The following is a 7,213-nucleotide window of genomic DNA, read 5'->3' on the forward strand; positions in this document are numbered from 1 at the left end:
AACTCGTTGAAAAAAGGTGGCAGAAGAAGAGCTGTGGGTCAAGGAGGCAAAACTCCCACGGCCCTGCTGTGCCACTTCCGACCAGGAGACACAGATTCTTCTGCAGACTTATGGCTATCACCAGCAGATGTCCCAAGCCCCGCTGTCCTCCATCGCTCCCCACTCATGCTTCCAAACAACCCCCGCCAGTGAAATTCAGTGTTACGAACCAGAGACAAGAGGAGATCCTGAGAAGAAACCCAGCGTCTGATGCCCAGCCTGGAGGAGGGCTCAGCACCGCAGCTCCTGCCGAAGGAAGGATAGCTAGAAGAAAGGCTGGAGATTCAAGTAGCCATGGAACCCAAATTTAAATATCAACATTTGTCCTTCAAAGGCTCTCAGTGATGGGAGAGCCATACAAACCTGCAACTGACACAGAGGAGGAATGCAGCCACCGCCCTTCTGAGAAGGGTCTCCAGCTTTGCTGACTGGGTGCACCCACGGGAGAGGGCGATCTCACCCTGTGCACATGTGGAAACCTGCCTGGGCTGGAGCGATGCTAAATGTCAAAGAACAGCGAAATTGCAAAAGCCATGTGGGTTTTAGAGAGCAGGTAGAGGTCAAACACTGCGCCTGAGCAGAGGAGTTGCGTTTTTCCTGACTTTAAGCTCTGAACTTGAGTTGTGCCCCAGTGTTTACAGCACACTGGGGAAATCGGAGCCAAAGCCCCATAAGCCCAGTCTTCAAGGGGCCTCCACAAGGAGGCTCAGCCCTCCCATGCACTGAGCAGGGGATCAAACCTCTCCCTCCTGAAATGAGCATCTTCACCAGAAAAAAACACTTGCACCCCACTTGCACGTGCATGTTGAGGCGGGGAATAAAAGACGGAAATAGCAAATTCTGCAACATCCTCATGTGGGACAAGGCAGAGGCATCTGCATGAGAAACATCACCAGCAACTTCACAGCCCTCCCTGCTGTGAAATGAAGTAAATAAATAAAGAGAGCTCCAGGAATTAGCTGTGAGGGTGACAGCGCTGAAGGAAAATGAAAGCAGAACGGGAGGGAAAGAAAAAAATAATCCAGCCCAGCTCGCTTTTGTGTTCTCACACAATGGGGCACGTCAGCTCCGGAGCCTCCACAAGCCATCACCCGCCATCTGGCACCGGGCTGGACCGCTAATGGGAGGCCCCGGTACCCCAGCTGACTCCCAGAGCCACGGGGGAAATCAAGCTGATGAGCTCCCCACATTAAGCCATCTAAATTAATGCAGATGCGTGGCCCGCTTGCGAGAAATTTGGCTGGTGAACGGCGGCAAAGAGAGCGGCGTGATCCGGCTGTAGTGTGCCACGAACCCCGCGCCAGCCCGGGGTTACGGCCCAGCCGTCATATTAAGTGAGGCCAGGGTGGGCGCGAGCCGCCCTGGGCTCTTTTGCAAGACGAATTGTTGGCAAGGGGATGTGGAAGCACGGCCCTTTTCACCAAGCACTCGCAGCTCGACTGCGAGATGCACAACGCTGGCCAGATGCAAATTCGTCAGCAAGGGGGAGAGCCCAGCTTAACACCGTCACTCTCAAAACCAGCCTCGTCAACGAACGTCCCTGTCATGCCCTAATGAAGCAGATCGGCCTGGAAATTACTGTGCACAGGGTACAGGCAGAGAAGGGGACAAAGATGATGACACGAGCACTCAGGACCAGGTTTGACAGCAGAGCCTCTTCCAGGAGCAACTCCGCTCATTTTGGCAGGGTGGACCCCAGAGGAGTCGTCGCCCCAAAGGAACATTTACTGCCATGAGCAGCTGACTTCCCGAAGCACCGTGCTACTGAATACGGGTGCCAGAGCCCAGCATGGAATCACAAGGAAAAATTCAGTGCCGTCCTGGTATAGCAAAGGGTTGGCCGAGAACCTCGTCAAGAACTCAAAGTCCAGCTCCAGCCTCTTCCCTTGCCAGCTCCTGCAAGCGGAGCAAGAAGATAACAAGCCACGGGGGATTAAGAATGCACGATGGTCCCAAAGTATGGAAATGAGTGCTGGAGAGCCCATCTCCAGCCCATGGGGACACGCGATCCCATCTCCTGCCCTGCTCCTAACACGGCAGTGGGTTTGGGGCCAACACAGAGACCTGTGCCTCCAAAAGCTCCTGGGGTCCTACACTGGGGAAGCATCGAATGCTGTCTCTGGGGTGTAAGGTGCAGATCAGAGCTCTTTGAGGGGCTTTGACTCTGGCTGGAGCACACAAAAAGTCTGCCCCCTCCTCCTTGGCACAAAGAGGCGAAGTCAGCCTTCAGGCAAGGACTTTGTGCCTCCCCTCCACCACTGGCTTTGGTGAACTGATGGGAACCCAGCTCCACAGTGGCCTAAGCCAGCGACCAGAAGCAGCGGGGTTAACTCAGAGGTAGGCAAAGGAGAGCCTGGGAGGATCAAAGGAGCATTGCACAAGCACAGCACACCAGACCAGCTCTCACCGCTGTGGCTGTGGTTTCTCTACAGCACGTGCCTGTGGCTAGCCCCACGCACGGTGCCTCGCACCCCAGCACAACAGAGGCAGACGATGCCCTTGCTGGCTTTCTGCCTACCTTTGTCCTGGCTGCACGCAGCTTATCACCAGTGCCAAGGACCAGCCATACACCTCCCCAGGGCAAACTCAACAGGCAGAGATCTCCAGGGAATCGCTGCAACCAACTTCGGGCCCAACAAATACCAAATCTTTAACAACTGAGGCACGTTCCAGCATCCCCAGGTACAGCTGCTGTTGCACAGCCTCTCGGGGTGGCAGTGGTATCTTGCAACGAGCAGGTATTTGGGGATCCATCACTGTCACTGACAGCTGAGCTCCTGCTTACGGCACCGAGGGTAAACCCAGACCCTTTCTAAGGACTTTGGATTCATAACCTATTCCCACAGATGGAAAATTTGATGTAGAGACCCACACAGCAGCAGCTGAGTGATTACGGTTTCTGCTCTGCTATCATTTGCAGGAAGGCAGAAACACCCCCGATTTACCCAAAGGGGAGGGTGGTAGCATATGGGAAGCGTAGGTTACACTCAGCCCCACAAGCAATGCTGGAGCTCCTACACAGCTCACGCCACCTCCAAATCGCGTTCCAGGTCCGTAACATCCCATCAGAAGAAAAGCAGAATTTTTGCTGGCGTAGGAGAGTAGGACAAAACCTCTCCATATAATTAATTTGCCTCCAAATTCAAGCTAGTTGAAATAATCTGTTGGTAAACACAAAGCGCCATTGGGATAACAGCTGAGCAGAGGCTTATATTAAACAAGCGTCCTCAGATGAAAATATCACTCATCTAAAAGGCATCACCATTCATTCATGCTCAATAAAACACAAAATGGTTACAGACAGAGTTGATGGAAAATGAGTGAGAGAAATGAAGTAAAGGTGAAGCTGCCAGGCAGGAAACAGCACAAGAAGAAGAAAAAAAAAACACCCAAGAAGAAGAAAAAAAAAACACCAAAAAACCACCCTGAAGAGGTCGATTTAGCATTGTGCTTCAGGAGAAATTTCAAAAGCAGGTTTTAATATCTGATAAGATCTCACCGCTGGTTGCCACGCTGCCTGACAGAAGCTCAGAAGGGGACTAATAGCCCTGGCATACGACATGATAAAACATTTTAAGCCATGTGGCTTTACTTGGACCTGCTACTCTTAAGGAGGTTTTCTGGTTCACTGCTATCCCTCAGTGGCCTGCCAACAACCCCTGAGCAGGCACAAGCTCTCGACTACCCACCAGGCAGGTGGTTTCCCCAAAGCTGAGTTCCAGCCTGCAGACTGTCCCAGTTGAATACTAGCACTTGGCTGCATTGCTGCAAGGAACGGCAAGGGACTGAACGTGGGAGCACTCAGGCTGGTGGCTCTGGTTGTTTCACTTTGTATCTGGCTCTTTAAGTCCCCATCATGCAAACTCTCCATCCAACCGGCTTGGCATGAACGAGGGACACAGGGGCTCAGTTTCAAACACTTCTGCTTTACAGATGATGTCCCAATCTAATAAAGAAGCAAAACATTATCTGTCTTGTCTTCTCCTATTTCCCAAGGAGCAATAAGGCTGGAAACATCTTTCCGTTTCTCTAATAAAACTTTTACAACCCCCTTCCCTGTCAGCCCCTGAGCAAAGGTCTTTTTCCCAACGAGAAGCCTGGGCTAAGCAGGGAAAGGAGCGCTCAATCTGTATTCAGGGCCCGTCCTAGCTCAGGTGGCAGCATGAAACATCGGAGTCACACTTGGATGCAGGCTGCAAAAATATTCCCCATCGCTGGCTACCCAACGATTGTTCTTGCCAGCCAGTGCCTGCAGGAGGCTTTGATGGACACAGCACTGCAGAAGTCCGACTGCCAAGATTTAAACGCTAAGATTTAGGCAACTAAGATGGGGTTTGTTGGCTGGGTTGAGCCCTGTTTTGTTTGATTTTTTTCATTTTGCAATGGTCTGGGACCAGCTCGTGTTCCCTGGCAGCCATTTCGCCATTTTCAGTCTGATTTTACATTAGTGGGAAAGTGGAAAACTAGGCAAATGTGGCCATGGGATGGACGGGTCTAGCTGCACATTGCTTTGGATGCCCCACCACCTGCAGCTGCACTGCCCTGACAAATGGCTCTGGTGAGCAGACAGACAGTGTGACTGCAGGAACAGGGCTCTTTCGACCCATATCTCTGCGTTTCCAGCATGGCCAAACTGGTACAGGCGTGTGGGCAAAATCGTTGAGACTACACAGCAGGCTGGAGATACCTGGAGGCAGAAGATATTAGCAAATTGTCCAGAACAAACCCCACGGTGTTAGTAATTTCCACACAGTATTTCCAGCTGGAAGGAGGAAGGATCAGCACAAACCAGGCTGTCTGCAAGCAACAATCTTTCTTGGTCTTCCTTGGGATGCTGCCCACCCAACACAGTGTAATATTTATAAACGACCCCTCCCCACGTGGGAGACAAGGATGAGCGAGAAGAGCCACAAACCCACTGACTCGCATCACAGCTCTGGGACTGCGCTGAGGAAGGACGGGGCTGGCCAAGGCAGGTAAGTACTACAAAGCCCTAATGAGGAGGATGAAGAAGAAGAACATGGAAGAGGAAAAAAATAACCACAGCAATAAACATCGTGGAGGAGTTTCCCCAATGGTCTGCTACTGCTCCATCCACACATGGACATCTTTTAACAGGGTGAAGAGGGGGAAGAAAGGGGGAAGAAACTACTGAGGAGAAAACTCTATCTTTTTCTTTTTTTAAAATCACATAAATCAAGCCAGGGAAAAGACTTCGTGCCCCAGAAACCCCAGGCCAGGTTACTCATACATTCAATCATAAACTCCAGGAAGGAGAGGTCTTTCCTTTCTTTCCGCAAAATGCTTTTTTTACGTCAGGAATGGTTTTAATTAGCGTGCCCAAAGCTTGCGAGCAGCTCTGGGAGCTGGGAACCCTGCCCTCTTAATGGTCTCAGGGAAAGCTGAGCACCCCAGCAGGATTCGTCCCAGGGACAGCTCATCCCTCTGGCTCCAAATCGGAGAGTGGGCAGGAAAACAGAGCGGGGGGGTAGGTGTCCACATCATGAGAGATGGTTGGGTTTCCAAAGGCGGCTTTCTTGGGAGAACCATGCTCTGCAGTGAACCCCAGGTACAGCTCTGAGCAACACCAGCCCTTTCCTCTCTGCTTCTGACTGGTTTGCAGAGCTCAGCGCAAAGACCCCCAGACAGGCATTTCACCCACTGCTGCTTCAGGCTAGAGCATTCCACACGTGCCGGAACATTGCTGAGGGCTCCAAAAGCAAACACCCGATTACAAGTCCAACAGGACCCACCTCACCAGTTGGAAGGTCCGAGCCATTTGCAGGCTATGCAGGTGACACGTGCATTTTGCACTTGTGGCCTGGACCACAAGTTTGCTCAGATCCTGGCTTGGCACATGGCAAACAGCTGGGGCAAAGCTCCTCTTGGGGGTACCATTCCCCTTTTGCTGTACGTCTTCAGACCAGCCGGTTAATTAAAGCATTAAAGCAGAGTCTTGTTTAGAAGAGCACACACCACCGCCCTGCACATTAAAACAGCAACCTGACCTCTATAAAGTATAAAACAATTAACTTACTAATTAGTCAACAAATAACTGTTTCACTCAAGTAGATATTAAGTTGTTAGGAAATCTATTAGTATTTCCACTGTAATTTCATGCTTTGCTGATGATGAATAAAATGAGGCTGAATGGGACCTATTCACGTCCAGAGCACAATGCCCGGTAGCTGTAAGACAGCCAGTGGGAAATTTCCTCAAAAGAGCCGAACACCGGGACCAGAACCACCGGCTGGACGGTGTTACTGACACCACAGCAGCACTGAAACCCAGTAGGGACAGCGTGCATGGCCAAAAGGAAGAGCAAAGGCTGAGAAGTCCTGCCTGCGCTCCGCAGCCAACATGTAGGACAAGTTTATGCACACAAGTGGCTCAGGCCAAAAAACCCCCAACATTCTGCTAAACTGATTCTTTTAAATTCCCCAGCCAGTTCCACCATGGACATCAGAAATCTTACTGAAAAAGCTTTTTTTTTTTTTTTTTTTTTTTTTTTTTTTTTTTTTTTTAACATATTTCCATGCACTGTGGACAACAAGCAAGGTCATCAAAAGCCACCAACCCACATGCATCCCCTCTCCACTCCCTTCTAGGGAAAGCAAGCACCCCTCAAGCACAAGCCAAAGATCAGCAATTGCATGAAGAATCCTAATTTACATCACGTGAGTGTTAATGTAAGTGTCTGTGCTGGTCTCAAGGATGAAGATTGGGGTCTCCCAGGTGACATCCACCGACAAGGCTGTCTTCCCATGTCAGGATGTGCTCCTTGGTTGCATCCTGAAGATGCAATGGGTGAGATCTGAGGGTCTTCCAGCCCTGCCTGCCTTCTCACCTGCCCTGGCTGTGACACCTCAATGTGCAGGCCAGACAGACCCCATCATGGGATGGAACAAGATCACAGCCAGCTCAGAGTAAGTCTATATAGTCTTGGATGAGCACACACGTATCCAAAGATGTTCAGAGACAGTGATGAGCATACCTAAGGCCAGAAAGAACGGGCAAAGCATTAAGCTGCAGTTTAACAAGAAGTACCAGAACTTCCTTAGGTCTGTGGCCTCCTTCCTAACTATGGCTGAAAAACATCTAGAAAATGAGAGTAAAATTTTGAGCCAATACAGTGAATCAACAGGTGCCTTGGACTGTCAGCCAGGAGGGAAAG

General features: G+C 50.7%; 1 protein-coding gene across 1 annotated transcript in view; it reads right to left on the reverse strand.

The window, feature by feature from the left end:
- The window catches only part of IGDCC3 (immunoglobulin superfamily, DCC subclass, member 3), a gene marked incomplete at both ends in the record, with an annotated part of 88,548 nt that overhangs the window by 51,803 nt on the left and 29,532 nt on the right, over window positions 1-7,213 (reverse strand). The gene's annotated exons all lie outside the window — the stretch shown is intronic.

This window comes from Buceros rhinoceros, unplaced genomic scaffold (assembly GCF_000710305.1).
Source record: "Buceros rhinoceros silvestris isolate BGI_N320 unplaced genomic scaffold, ASM71030v1 scaffold21144, whole genome shotgun sequence".
Classification (NCBI taxonomy): Eukaryota; Metazoa; Chordata; class Aves; order Bucerotiformes; family Bucerotidae; genus Buceros; species Buceros rhinoceros.